The 15,575-nt window shown below is 41.8% G+C and overlaps 1 pseudogene; it reads left to right on the forward strand.

The window, feature by feature from the left end:
- The first annotated feature begins 12,759 nt into the window (after positions 1 to 12,759).
- Positions 12,760 to 15,251, forward strand: LOC133379072 (zinc finger protein 91-like; annotated as a pseudogene).
- The last annotated feature ends 324 nt before the right edge of the window (positions 15,252 to 15,575 follow it).

Here is a 15,575-nt window from a genome sequence, read left to right on the forward strand (position 1 = left end):
GACTGGCCTGTTTTGCCTCTTTAATACGAAGAAGGGTATTCCTGTCCAATATTAGCTTATACTATTTGGGCAGATGCAAGTCACTAAACCTTGTGGCTAACGTTACTAGATTACAACCCACCCTGGGACCTGATGGTGAAGGAAAGATATTAACAATAATAATAATAGGCCCCCTAGTCTTTTAGCCTGAGTAGACGGAGAGACAGAGTTGACCTCTGTGCTTGTTGCAGGGTTTGATCATGTTCTCTGTTTCTCTTTTGAATGGTTCATCATTGCTGATGGGCTGTTGTTTCAAATTAGGGAGAAGCCTATCCCTGAAGCCCTGAGCAAAGGAGGTGGAATATTAAGATGACAGTTACAAAAGAAACACTACTCAGAAGCTGGCAATTTCCAGATTTTACTAAACTTATAGAAGATGAGCTAGAGAGTTAGACTGGAAGTTGGGCGACCAGGGTTCAAATTTCTGTTTGGCCATGAAGCTCACTAGGTAACCTTAGGCCAGTTAGGTGAGCCTAACCTACCTCACAGGGTTGTTGTGAGGATACCATTGGGAGGGGGAGAGCCATGTCTGTATGCCACCTTGAGCTCCTTGTTAACTTTGCTTTGGAGTTGCTGTAGCTGTGAACTTTCCTTTTAGTATGAATGCATTCTGAACTTTCAAGCAACTGGGAACTAGGAACCAACTTCAGCGTTGTACTGCAGAGGGAATGGGGGCAGCAAACTCTATGCTATTTGCAGGCCGGCTTTGATTGCTTTTGGGATCCAAGCAACAAAGAAAGTAGTTCTTATTTCCTGCAGCAAACCTAAAAGGACTATGAGCTTTTGTTGTTGTTGTTGAACCCTGTTAATTGCTGTGGGAGGGGGGGAATGAGATTGTAATTCCTTTACTGCTGAGAAGCAATGGCAACCAGGCTGTTACAGAGGATTATTGTTACTTATCTGTTCTTTTTTTTTTTAATAATTTTTATTCAAATTTTTCAAAAGACAAACAAAACAAAGTCAAAAAACATAACAATACAACAAAAAAATAAAAATAAAATAGTTGACTTCCGATTTGTCGCAGATCAGCTATAAGTATATAATATACATCAAACCTGTCCCTTAATAAATACATACAGGATCACTTTTCTCCATAGGCTATCTTAGTTAATCGTCAAATCCCAATATCATCATTTTATTTTGATCTTTCAACAAAAAGTCTAAGAGAGGCTTCCATTCCTTAAGAAATGTGTCTGTCGATTTTTCTCTAAGTAGACATGTCAATTTATCCATCTCTACTAAGTCCATTAATTTCAATAGCCATTCTTCCGTTGTTGGTGTTGATTCCATTTTCCACTTTTGTGCATATCATAATCTTGCTGCCGTAATCATATATAATATTATTCTTCCATATTTCTTTTCTATTTGTTTATCCATAAAACCCAATAAAAAAAATTCTGGTTTTGACTGAATATTTATCTTTAGAATTTTTTGCATCCTACCTATCTGTGCCCAAAATGATTTTGCCTTTTTACACAGCCACCACATATGATAAAATGATCCTTCTTGTTGTTTACATTTCCAACAAACATTAGAAACATTACTATACATTTTTGACAACTTTTCTGGAGTCATGTACCAACGGTACATCATTTTATAGAAATTTTCTTTAAGATTATAGCATAATGTAAATCTCAAGCCTTTTTTCCACATATTTTCCCATTGATCCATTTGTATGTTATAACCAAAATTTTTTGCCCACTTTACCATACACTCTTTTACTTGTTCTTCCTCCATATCCATTTTCAGTAAGAGTTTATACATTTTCGCAATTATATTTTCATCATTTGTACACAATCCTATTTCAAAATCAGATTTACTTATTTCAAACCCATACATTTTCTTGTCCATTTTAAATCTTTCTAACAATTGTAAATAGGCAAACCATTGAGAACTATATCCTTCCTTTATCAGTTGTTCTCTCTCTTTCATTATATATTCTCCATGTACATTTTCTAATAGTTCTTGATAAGTTAGCCATTTCTCTTTTCCAGCCATTTCTCTTCTGTAAAAAGCTTCTTGACTTGAGACACATAATGGTATTTTCGAATAGAACCTTGGTTTATATCTATTCCATATTTTCAACAAAAGACGTCTTATAAAATGATTGTTAAAGTCTACATTTACTTTTGCTTTGTCATACCATAGATATCCATGCCATCCCCACTTCAGGTTATGGCCCTCCAAATCCAATAGTCTTTTATTCCTCAATAAAATCCATTCCTTTATCCAGACTAAACAGCAGGCAGCAAAATAAAGTCTCAGATTTGGTAATCCCAGTCCTCCTCTTTCTTTGGCGTCTTGTAGTAATTTAAATTTAACTCTTGGTTTTTTTCCTTGCCATACAAATTTAGAGATATCTTTTTGCCATTGTTTAAAAGGTAAATCAGAGGATATTACAGGTATTGTTTGAAACAAAAACATCATTCTCGGTAATACATTCATTTTTATCACAGATATTCTACCCATTAATGACAATTGTAGTTTATCCCATTTTAGCAGATCTTTCTTAATCTCTGTCCATAATTTTTCATAATTATTATGAAACAACTTTGAATTTTTATTTGTCATAATGATACCTAAATATTTCAACTTTTTCTCTATTGTAAAATCTGTCTTGTCCATTAACTCTTTCTGTTCCCTTAAAGTTAAATTTTTCACCAACATCTTTGTTTTTTGATTGTTAATCTTAAATCCTGCTAACGGTCCAAATTCTTTTAATTTGTCCATCAATACATTAATTCCTTCCAAAGGGTTTTCTAATACAATTATCAAATCATCAGCGAATGCTCTCAGTTTATATTCTTCTTTTTTTATCTTTACTCCCGAAATCCTTTTATCTTGCCTTATATCTCTAAGCAGCACTTCTAAGACCAGAATAAATAGAAGGGGAGATAATGGACATCCCTGTCTTGTACCCTTTTGTATTTCACATGAATCCGTTAAATCTCCATTAACAATTATCTGAGCCTTCTGAGATGTATAAATCGATCTAATCCATTTTATAAAATTGTCTCCAAAATCCATTTGCTCCAAAACCTGAAACATAAATTTCCAATTCAAATTATCAAATGCTTTCTCAGCATCTAAGAAAATCAAAGCTGCTTGTTTATCATTTCGTTGTTCTAAATATTCCAACACATTCAAGACATTCCTGACGTTGTCACGTAATTGTCTTTTAGGTAAAACCCCCGAATTACTTATCTGTTCTGATCGCATATGAGAATTATTTCTTTTACTTCAGTGTACATTTATGTTTGACCCTTATCATTTTGCCTTGTCACTGCAACTATGGACGGGAATCCCACAGTCAGAAAAGACTGAACCAGCCCACTTCTCCTATTTAATGCCGAGATATTTGTGGGTTACATTTGCATCCTTTGCATTGCACAAGCCTCCTGCAAGTCACGCCCGGATCTCCTCTCCAGCGGATATTTGGAAGCGGCGGGGAAGGGTGACTCTGGCTGCAAAGATGTAGGGTGTGTGCTGTGCAGACTTCATACACATGAGGAGTCTTTCCCTACCTGGAGACGCTGGGACATTCCGCGGTTCTGCATGCAAAGCAGATGTTCTGCCACTGAGACGTGGTCCTTCCCCATAAAGAAACCCACCTTCAAAAATCAGGACCCCTGCATCTCTTAAAAAAAAACAATAAACCATGACACTGACACTAACTACACTTTAGGGTTGTTGTACGCTACTGCTCTAAACCCCTCCCATCCTTCCAGCAAAATGGTTATAACAGCAGTGGACTACTTTGCAGGGCTGGTGTTATTTTGTTTTAACTGAAAGCAGTTCTAAACTGCTTAACGTTTAAAAAATCTCTTAAGAAGTGTACATTATTTACAATTAAAAAACCCATTAAAACAAAAATACAAGCTATAACCAATAAAACAAGCCTCTAAACCATATAAGAGCAAATAAAACATTCAGAGGATTATGACCCTCAGTTACAGTTACGCTAAAATCCTGGAGACCCGGATTGTTTTTTCCAGGACAGCAGAAGAAGCAGAAATTGCATCTCCACCAGAAAGACCAGCAAAAAAGGCTTAAAGACAAACCTAAATCTACTTTCATGCTTTCAAAAAAAAATTAACAGAGTTTGTATACCACTTAATTGTCAGAACCTCTAAGCGAATAACATTAAATACACGTTAAAATTATCAACAAAAGTCAAATACAAGGTAACCTCAAAAAAGTCAAGATGTAAATAAAATGAGCCATTTAAAACTATACATCATAAAATAATTTTGCATATAGAAATACAAGTCTGCAGTGCATGTCTGGGTAAATGTGCCCAAGCAAAAACATTTTTAGTAGGCATCAAAAATAATTTCGAAAAAGGTGCTTGCCTTACGTCAAGGGGCAGGGAGTTCCAGAGTGTAGGCGCTGCCCTGCTAAAAATATGGATTCCTTACAACTGTGGAACGAACATTATGCAGCCCTCCCATAGGAGAGGAATGTCAGTCATCGCCATGGCTTTGTCCATTGGCTAAAAACTCGGAAAGGCCAAAGCCAGTGAGCTCCTTGCAGAAGACAGGGGAACAGCGCTTGCACCTTTTGCCTCATATTTCATGCTAGAAATTTACTCTTTCATTAAAATGAAAGCTGAGAATATGGGGATTATGAATCCTCCTGCAGACAGCCCCATGTCTTCAATGCTGAAGGAGATTGGGGGGAGGGGGCTGGAGTGCTCCCTCCTGACACAGATCAGAGGGGTCACAGCGCTTTGAGGGACATTGATGCAAATATACTTGTATTTCACCTATAGAAAATTACATATATATTTTACTTCTCTCCAACCTGCTCCTCCTCAACATTCCAGTGAATTGCTCCATCGCAGCTCACTCACCAGATGGACCCAGTCAGTTCTTAGGCACCCACTTCAGTCCCCAGTTATCTGTGTGACTCTCTCGGCCACACTGAACAGCCAGGGAAAAGGTGGGGAACGTCTGGTCCTTGAAATGTTATTGGACCCCACCTCCCATCAGCCGGATGACTGGAGGAGGGCTATTCTTGTCTCTGTCTTCAAAAAGGGGGGAAAGGAGGAACTAGGGAACTACAGACCAGTCAGCCTGACATCCATCCCTGGGAAAATTCTGGAGCAGATTATAAAGCAGCCAGTCTGTAAGCAGCTTGAAAACAATACAATGATTACTACAAGCCAACCTGGATTTATCAAGAACAAATCCTGCCAGATTAATTTTATCCCATTTTTCGATTGAGTAACGTCCCTGGTAGACTGTGGGAATGCTGTGAACATAATATATCTCGACTTCAGAAAAGCTTTTGACAAAGTGCCCTGTGATATTCTGCTTAGCAAGCTAGCTGCGTGTTTCCGGCGCCTACTGAAGACCTTCCTCTTTCAACAAGCCTTTTAAGTAGAAACCTTAGCCCAGTCTGCATCTGTTATTGCTGCTTTTTAAGTTGTTTTTAAAGTTTTTTTTAAAAAAGATGTTTTTAAATTTTTCTTTTTTAAAAAAATATGTTTTGTTTTGATATATTTTCAAGATGCTTTAGAGGTTTTTTTAGTGATTTGTTTGCCATCCTGGGCTCCAGCCGGGAGGAAGGGCAGGATATAATATTAATTAATATTAATTAACTAATTAATATGCAAATCCCCCAAAATATTTTTGTAATACTAATTTTTCTAATTTCTGAAATTAAAGTTTTCAGAGCTGATGATGCTTTTGCTTTTAATTCATATGTTTACTGATGGTTGGGCAGGCTAGAAAGAATTTTGTTAGGCTAGTAACTTGTGTAAACGCATTGGCAAGGCTGTATCCACCCTCACCCCCCTTTTCCACAGCTATGCTGTGTGGAGCTGACTGGAGTTGGAGTGTATGATTTCTCACGGCCCAATTTAGGGTGAGCACCCCAGTTAAGTTATTTTTTCCTCCGCTCTTTGTCTGTTTTTGTTGTGCCATGCACCCACTAGAAGCTCCAGGTCAGACCGGATGCAGGGGCGTCGCATAGCGGACTCTCCCCCCTTTGCTTGAGTGTACGATTTGTTAGGGCCCACCGCAGAGTTGGAGGTGAGCAATCCCAGTTACTTTTTTCCTGTACATTTGGTCTCTTTATGTTCAGTCATGGAGTTTTCTGCCAAGATGATCATGTGCACTGTGGAAAACACACTGAGAACCACCGCCCTACAACTGTTGGTCAGGAAACTGACTAGAGGGCAGTGACCCTGGACTGAATTTTAAGTGGTGCCCAGGACATGGTGTGAGATTTGCAAATGGCCAATTGCCAAGCAAATCCAACACTTGTCACACTTGACTTTCAAAGAGGAAACTTCACAAAAATGAGAGGATTGATAAAGAGGAAACTGAAGGGCGCCCTCAAGAGGTGCTCCAAGTTTCTGTAGGCCCTTGGTCACAGAGACACAGTGGGCTCCTTCGCCCCTCCCTTTCCTCCTCAAACCACACCCCTCCTCCTCTTGGCCCTAGCCCTTTAGGCAAGACTATTTTACTACAATAATTCTAGTATGAAATAAGACTAGCTATGTTCTGCCTCCATAGTCAGAAATGGCATGCTTTCGAATACCAGTCGTCGGAAGCCGCAGGTGGGGATGGTGCTCCTGCGCTCAGGGCATCTCGGTGGCCACCGTGAGAACAGGGTGCTGGACTCTTCTTACGTTCTTAAGACTAATATTTATTTATTTATTTATTACATTTGTATACTGCCCCATAGCCGAAGCTCTCTGGGTGGTTTGCAACAATTAAAAACATTAAAAACAAATATACAAATTTAAAAACACATTTTTAAAAAGCAATTTAAATGGTATTTTATGCAGGGTTATCTTATGCCAGAATATGGATAGAGATGTACGTTTTAACATGCATTCAGTGTGTATCCTACTGAATGCAATTATATTTATATTATTACATTATGGCTTATTTATGTACTGTTTTTTGGCCCAAAGACCCCAAAGCAGTGAACAGAATATAAAGATACAGTAAATCAATCAAAACAATAAAATTTTGGCTGCAGTATTAGGCAATACTGGAACTGAACTCTTAGGATCAGGCTACACAATATACAGGCTAGACACAGCAACACAGATAAAGTGAACGCACAACCATTCTCGTACATTTGGATGAACATCCTACTTATGTCTTAATTCTTAATCCAACAAGTGATACATGCACAAAAATCCGGGCATGGTGAAGGTGTGCTCTACCACTGCCTTCGAAAAGGAACCTGAAGTGTCGCTAGAACAGGTTCCAAGGTGCAGTGAGTGCAAGCTAAAGAAAGTGGGGGGGGGGAGAGGAAGAGGAGGGGGATTTCTTCAGAGGCGGGATTTATTCCGAGGGGCGGAGTGCTGGCCGTTGAGCCCCCTCCTGTCGTTTTCCAGGACGGGGAAACCAGCGGCGTCAGATCCTCTGGCAAAGGGGAGGCTGGTGCCTGGAGAGGACAAAGAGGTAAGGGGGGGTTAATTTGCCTTTTTTGGAGGGGAGGAAGAGCCCCCTCCCAAAATCCTCTCTGGGAATCCATGCAATCCAGCTACCAAGTTTGCATTGCACAATCCTGCTTAAATCTCCCTGCCCTGTAGAGATCTACCCGCCCCCGACCCACAGGATGGGTGGGCAGCAGGCCAGCTTGGTGATGGGGAGGAAAGAGAGCTCCCCCCCAGAAAGGAAGAGATTTCCCCTCACCAAGACGCCACCAGCTGCTCTCCAAGTGCCCCCCGCAAATTGCAGGCTTTAGATTGGAAGCTGTTCCCACCCTCCCCTCTCTGAGCTCTGTCTAATCTGGGGGTGGGGAGAAGCAGCCTCCTTTGGTTGGGGGCAGTGGGGGGCGTAAATGGCTGCAATCCTCCAGGCAGAGGCTGGAAAACCACAAACACTCCCTTTTTCTCAGGAGGGGCTTCTTAAGATGACCTCTTGAGGGTTTGCTGGACCTGCCTTCAAGTCTTTTTTATATATGTAATATTTATAAGATTTATTTAGTGTTGATGAAAAAGTAACAACAGCATAATATAAAAACAATAATTTCATTATGAACATTAAAATAGTAAAATGTTAAAGAAAAATATATATCAGACCACAAAGAGAAAAAGAGTGAATAAAAAAAGGATTATTTTAATGTATTTCTTGGCCTTCTCCCTATGGTCCCAGGACAGGTTGCAACAATTTTGAATACAACCCTCCTGCCCTGTAATTTAAAATATGCAATTTATAGAAATGGATAAAACAGTCAAAATTATAAAAACAAGCATCATTTCCGCCAGAACAACCTGTACTGAGGAGGGGAAGGTTAAAAAGGCACCCCCTTGCAGGGTTGGCAGCAGAGGGTTGTAAATAAGTCCCTAAATTTCGCTCCCTTCAACTTATGGTGATCATTGGAGAAGGAGCAGAGTCAGGCCAAAATGAAACGCAAACGTGATTTCTTTAAATCAAAGCAGAGAAATGATATTTACAAACACTCAGTAAGGTTTGAAATAACTGGATGAAAAGTGTATATAAATGAAATATATACTGCAGTCTTATATTTCATATCTATTATGGGAATGAACAGTATTAAATTGGCAAATAAAAATAACTGGCAGGTCAAGGAAGAATAGATCGCTAAGCCCTAAATTGCATCTTCTTAAAACTTCTGCCAGCCCAACCTTGCTAACAGCACTCTGGATTCCGAGCATTATAGCACCTGTTCCAAACTGTCTGTGAGCCAAATTCCCTGTGGAGTTGGCGGCCCCAGCCTCCTTTTGGAGGAGGGGGGGATAGAAATGTAATACTAAATAAATAAAATGTGGAGGCCCCCCCCAACCCTTTCCCTAGTTCTTGTGCAGATGACTTTCCAGAATACAGAGATTTTAAGGAGGGGGGGTTGATGGGAGCTCCCAAGGTCAAGAGTGGAAGAAGTTGGTGAGGTGGGGAGATATTGGGCCAACCTCTCTTGACCCGTTCTAGATCAAGTCCACCAAGGGAAGTAGCGGGGTGTGGTTCTCCTGCGAGGAAGTAGCACTGGAAATATGTATCCTGGCATATTTCTCCCTCCCCATTGTTACCCTCACATGCAGGGGAAGACACTTGTGACATGCTCTGGATCCTCTCCCCTTTGTATGAGGTCAGGCTAGCCCAGATAAGGGAGGGGAGATCTTCTCCTTCTCGGGTTTAATGGCTTTGCAAGGCAAGGGTGAGGTCTCCTTCAGAGGTGGAAGTTGTCCAGGAGTGGGATGGCTCCTCCCACTTGCTTCAGAGGCAGGGCTATGCACCACCACCACCACCACCAAACATGTGTCAGAGATTGGCAGGATGGAGAGGAGGGCCTATCTGGAAGATCTCAAGACTCACGAGAAGTCAGTCCTTCCAGTGACCTGGTCCCAAGCCGGTTAGCCTTTTCTGCGTCACAACCGGCCCTTGAATCATGCCCAGACACACCTTGGGAGGCAGGCAGTGCAGCTGTTGTAATGTGAGAGATGCAGTCTGCCCAGAACTGGCCCTTGTCCACTGCCGGGCTGCAGTGTTCTGAACCAGCAGAAGTTCCTGATCACTCTTGGAGCCAGGTATCATCACCAGCAACAATTCTCGTGAGAAGTCTACCTCTCTGGGGATGTCTAGCCTGTGGCTCTGCCCTCTTTCACGTACAGAGCAACACCACCTCCAGGACATCCTTCCTCTTCTTTCCCACAGAGTTTGCATCCAGAGATAACGCTGCACCACTGATTCTCTCCATCCCACCAGGTGTCAATTATGCCCGCCACATTGGTGCTGTCCTCTGTGACCAAGTGCTCCAGGTTCCCCATCTAAATGCAGGTATCTCTGTTAAAGCCCGGCCTCAGAGGGGTCTCCTCAGTCCCAGCAGTTCATCTCAGGTGTGAGGTCCTTGCCTAAGAAATTAACCTTCCCAACATGGGTCTCTGTCTTCATTCATGAGCCTTGTTGCAGTTCTCCTGTTTTTCTGCTTTTCAGTTGGTAATCTGAGATTACAGGATCAGAGGAATTTGGGTTGTTGCCTTCACACAGTAATCAAAAGGTTTCAGCAATGCACAGAAAGAGGAAAGTGGAGAACTTTGGAAATGATGAAGGCAAAGAAGGAGGCAGGTGTGTATTCTCAACGGGATGCCTTGGGACGCAGTCGCATTCCTTTTTTTGGAGGAGGTCCCCTCCTGGCCCCCTCTGTCTCTACAGCCAATCAAGTTGTGCAATTCCCAAGTGCTGAGCATGCATGTTAAAAGCTAAGTCCTTTCCTGGTAGCCTTGGGAGAGACGGGCCTTGAATCCAGTGAGGTGAGCAGTCACTACAGCCAATAAACAGTCAGCATGGATCCCCCTTGTACACTGATTGGCTCCCACCATTGTTGTGGGGAAGAGAGAGTCATGAGGACCTGAGACATAGAAGTTTACATAGAGGAGGGTGGACAGCCAAGCCCAAGTGCTTACTTTCTTTTGATCGCTGCAAACTCAGGCTGCCAGCCAGCCGCAAGGTTTGGGGAAGTGCCGGGGGCTTGCTTTTAAAAATGGTTGTGAAAGGAACTATGGGGCAGTATATGGGTCGCTGCATGCTGAAGATGCTGTTCACTGCCAGCGAGTACCTCCTTTCCTTTGCCCCAGGGAGAAATTTTCCGGAGGGTGTGTGTGTTCAAGTAGTGTGTGTGTGAGAGAAAGCTTTTGTTCAATGGGGACTTACTCCTAAGTAAATGTGCCTTGGATTGCAGCCTTGCAGCCCATTCCCATGCATGCTCACTCAGCAGTAAGTCCCACTGTGTTCAATGGGTTTTACTACCAGGTAAGTGTGTATCTTAATAACAACTGTAGGAAGATCATCAGAAAACTCTGACAGTGCAAATGAAATCCCAAGACAGAGAGAGAGAGAGAGAGATCCACTCTAAAGCAGTAACTAGAAACCTTCTCAGATTGGTACCTTATTTTTGGAGCAGAGAAATAGAAAGTGTATTATTAACTCTCCTTTTAAAAAAAAAAAGCCAAAAAAGAGGGGATGTGTGGTTTTGTTCCAGCCCAAAGCCAGGAGTTAGGGAGGGAAAGAGAGAGAAAAATAAGTTTGGGGAGGTGTGTGTGTGTGTGTGGAGATCCATAGAGCTGGTGTGTGTCTGGATGTTTCTGTTGGGGAGGTGGAGTTGAGTTACTGAAGGTCTTCCTGCTGATCTTAGGCTGGTAATCTTAGGCATTGCATTTCAGATGGAAGGGGCTGACAGTGATTTAAGAAGTACAGCAATTATGTTCAGATGCTCATACTGGGATAAACTGAAGATTTAAATAGTTGGAAATCAAGACTGATTCATTCGTTATGGTTATTGACTAGTACATCATAATAACTACCTCTCTTTTTTCTTTTTCTTTTTTGATCAAAAATGATTTTTTACCTCACAGGCTTGTTGTGAAGGTATAGAGGGAGATGTACAATGGTTGAAAGGGGGACTTAGTGCTTGTATCATAGGCATCCTTCCTATGCATCTTTATAAAGGAAGGGACATGATTTTTTTCTCCACCCCGCTTAGTACACCTGCAGGCTTCAACCAATCTGGCATGATTATTGTGTGTTTAGATGCATGCATTAGTCCCGATGGCATTCAAGGGTGCTTATTCCCAGGTTGGTGCGTACAAGAGGCCCTCTCACCATGAACCCTCTGCCCCTTCCTCACAAGAAATCCTAGGCTATAATCTTTTACCCACTTACCTAGGATTAAGTCCCATTAAACATATATGCTTCTCTGAGTAGGCATGTATACCATGGGATTTTTTAAATATCCATCCACGCTTACTGAGTAGTAGAATCTACAGAAAATAATTTATAAGGTGTACCTGATCTTAAATGCAGATTACAAGGAGACATAAGCCAGTAGCTTGTACAGGGAAGGGGAAAACAGCAGCTCTTTAGGACCCCAGGTATTCCTGGTGTCCAAGATGAAAATGAAATGGACTGCCTTCAAGTCGATCCAGATATATGGTGACCCTATGAATAGGGTTTTCATGGTAAGCAGTATTCAGAGGTAGTTTACCATTGCCTTCCTCTGAGGCTGAGAGGCAGTGACTGGCCCAAGGTCACCTAGTGAACTTCATGGTGGTGAGGGGATTTGAACCCTGGTCTCCCAGGTTGTAGCCCAACACTCTAGCCACTACACCACACTGGCTCTAAACAACGCACTTATCAATGGATGAGACTGAAAGCTTATTTTTACTGAATAAAATACAATGGTATTGTATTGCCACCCTGGGCTCCTTTGGGGGGAAACGCAGGATATAAATTCAATAAATAAAATAATCTTAGAAGGTTGCATAATATTACAAGGGAACATGGCTGTAAGGGATAGGAGGGGGCACTGTGTGACTATCATGAAGGGGTCCTGCACTTCTAAATTTAACACTACACTACTGAAAGCAGGTGTGTGGGGTTCATTCCTGCTCAGATAATTAGTCTTTGCCTTGAATTCCTAAGAGGAATTTCTTTTCTCTTTCTCCAAACAGGTGCAGGGCAGAACAAAGAGAATTATAGGGAGCCATCTGTGGTGTCATCAGAAACAAGCAACCTTGAAGTGGGAAAAGAGACATCTGGTTGCTGAAAGGGACCAAAAATCATGAGGGAAGCCAACTGAAGAAATTCTGTATTTTGCAGGGGGCTGATGTCCAATAACTCTTGGGAAGTTTACAAAGGCAAAAGAAAGGGAAATTGTCCAATGCGGGGAGAAATATTCAAAAGTAAACCAACATTAAATAAACATTGCGGAACACACATAAGGAAGAAGCCATGTCAAGGCATGGCTTGTGGAAATAGTTTCAATCAGAGTGGCAGACCATATGCAGGAGAAAAACCATATGAATACATGGAGTGTGGAAAGGGCTTCAGTAGCAGTGGGAGCCTTTCTACATGTGAAAGGACCCACACAGGAGAGAAACCATATAGATGTATGGAGTGTGGAAAGAGTTTCAGCCGAAGTGGGAGCCTTATTTCACACCAAAGAACCCACACAGGGGAGAAACCATATAGATGTATGGAATGTGGAAAGAGTTTCATCCGAAGTGACTACCTTACTTCACATCAAAGAACCCACACAGGGGAGAAACCATATAGATGTATGGAATGTGGAAAGAGTTTCAGTCGAAGTGACAGCCTTATTTCACACCAAAGAACCCACACAGGGGAGAAACCATATAAATGTATGGAGTGTGGAAAGAGGTTCAATCAAAGTGGAAGCCTTAGTTTGCATCAAGCAACCCACACAGGAGAGAAACCATATAGATGTATTAAGTGTGGAAAGTGTTTCAGTCGTAGGGGAAACTTTATTGTACATCAAAGAACCCACACAGGGGAGAAACCATATAGATGTATGGAGTGTGGAAAGAGTTTCCGTCGAAGTGACAGCCTTACTTCACACCAAAGAACCCACACAGGGGAGAAACCATATAGATGTGTGGAGTGTGGAAAGAGTTTCAGTCGAAGTCACAAGCTTACTTCACATCAAACAACCCACACAGGAGAGCAAAAGTACCAATGCACTGAGTGTGGAAAGAGTTTCAGTCGAAGTGAGAACCTTACTTCACATCAAAGAATCCACACAGGGGAGAAACCATATAAATGTATGGAGTGTGGAAAGAGTTTCAGTCATAGTGGAAGCCTTCATATGCATCAAAGAACCCACACAGGAGAGAAACCATATAGATGTATGGAGTGTGGAAAGAGTTTCAGTCAAAGTGGCAGCCTTACTTCACACCAAAGAACCCATACAGGGGAGAAACCATATAGATGTGTGGAGTGTGGAAAGAGTTTCAGTCGAAGTCACAAGCTTACTTTACATCAAACAACCCACATAGGAGAGCAAAAGTACCAATGCACTGAGTGTGGAAAGAGTTTCAGTCGAAGTGAGAACCTTACTTCACATCAAAGAATCCACACGGGAGAAACCATATAAATGTATGGAGTGTGGAAAGAGTTTCAGTCAGCGTGGAAGCCTTCATTTGCATCAAAGAACCCACACAGGAGAGAAACCATATAGATGTATGGAGTGTGGTAAGAGTTTCAGTCGAAGTGGCAGCCTTACTTCACACCAAAGAACCCACACAGGGGAGAAACCATATAGATGTGTGGAGTGTGGAAAGAGTTTCAGTCGAAGTCACAAGCTTACTTTACATCAAACAACCCACACAGGAGAGCAAAAGTACCAATGCACTGAGTGTGGAAAGAGTTTCAGTCGAAGTGAGAACCTTACTTCACATCAAAGAATCCACACGGGAGAAACCATATAAATGTATGGAGTGTGGAAAGAGTTTCAGTCAGCGTGGAAGCCTTCGTTTGCATCAAAGAACCCACACAGGAGAGAAACCATATAGATGTATGGAGTGTGGAAAGAGTTTCAGTCGAAGTGGAAGCCTTACTTCACACCAAAGAACCCACACAGGGGAGAAACCATATAGATGTATGGAGTGTGGAAAGAGTTTCAATCGAAGTGAGAACCTTACTTCACATCAAAGGATCCACACAGGGGAGAAACCATGTAAATGTATGGAGTGTGGAAAGAGTTTCAGTCATAGTGGAAGCCTTCGTTTGCATCAAAGAACCCACACAGGAGAGAAACCATATGGATGTATTCAGTGTGGAAAGAGTTTCAGTCGAAGTGAGAGCCTTACTTCACACCAAAGAATCCACACAGGGAAGAAACCATATAAATGTATGGAGTGTGGAAAGAGTTTCAGTCAGCGTGGAAGCCTTCGTTTGCATCAAAGAACCCACACAGGAGAGAAACCATATAAATGTATGGAGTGTGGAAAGAGTTTCAGTCAAAGTGGAAGCCTTACTTCACACCAAAGAATCCACTCAGGGGAGAAACCATATAGATGTATGGAGTGTGGAAAGAGTTTCAATCGAAGTGAGCACCTTATTTCACATCAAAGAATCCACACAGGGGAGAAACCATGTAAATGTATGGAGTGTGGAAAGAGTTTCAGTCATAGTGGAAGCCTTCGTTTGCATCAAAGAACCCACACAGGAGAGAAACCATATGGATGTATTCAGTGTGGAAAGAGTTTCAGTCGTAGGGGTATCTTTATTGTACATCAAAGAACCCACACAGGGGAGAAACCATACAAATGCATGGAGTGTGGAAAGAGTTTCAGTCAGCGTGGAAATCTTGGTGTACATCAAAGAACACATACAGGGGAGAAACCACACAAATGTTGGGAGTGCGGAAAGAGCTTCAGTCAGATTACCAGCCTCACTTCACATCAAGGAACCCACACTGGGGAGAAACCATAGAAATGCATGGAGTATGGAAAGAGTTTTAATCTCAATAGAAGACTTCCTTCACATCAAAGAACCCATACAGGCGAAAACCTATATGTATGAATAGAGTATGGAAAGTGTTTCACTAAAAAGGGAAGCCTTACATCACATCAGAGAATCCACACATGAGTAAAACCATATAGCTGTATGGATTGTGGAAAGTGCTTCGATCGCAGTGAAAACCTTAGTTTACATAAAAGAACTCCCACTGGGGGAAAATGGCACAAATGTTTGGAGTGTTGAAAATGCTTCAGTTGTCCTGGAAGCCTTAGTTTACATAAAAGAACCCACAAGGGG

Source organism: Rhineura floridana, chromosome 3, assembly GCF_030035675.1.
Source record: "Rhineura floridana isolate rRhiFlo1 chromosome 3, rRhiFlo1.hap2, whole genome shotgun sequence".
NCBI lineage: Eukaryota > Metazoa > Chordata > Lepidosauria > Squamata > Rhineuridae > Rhineura > Rhineura floridana.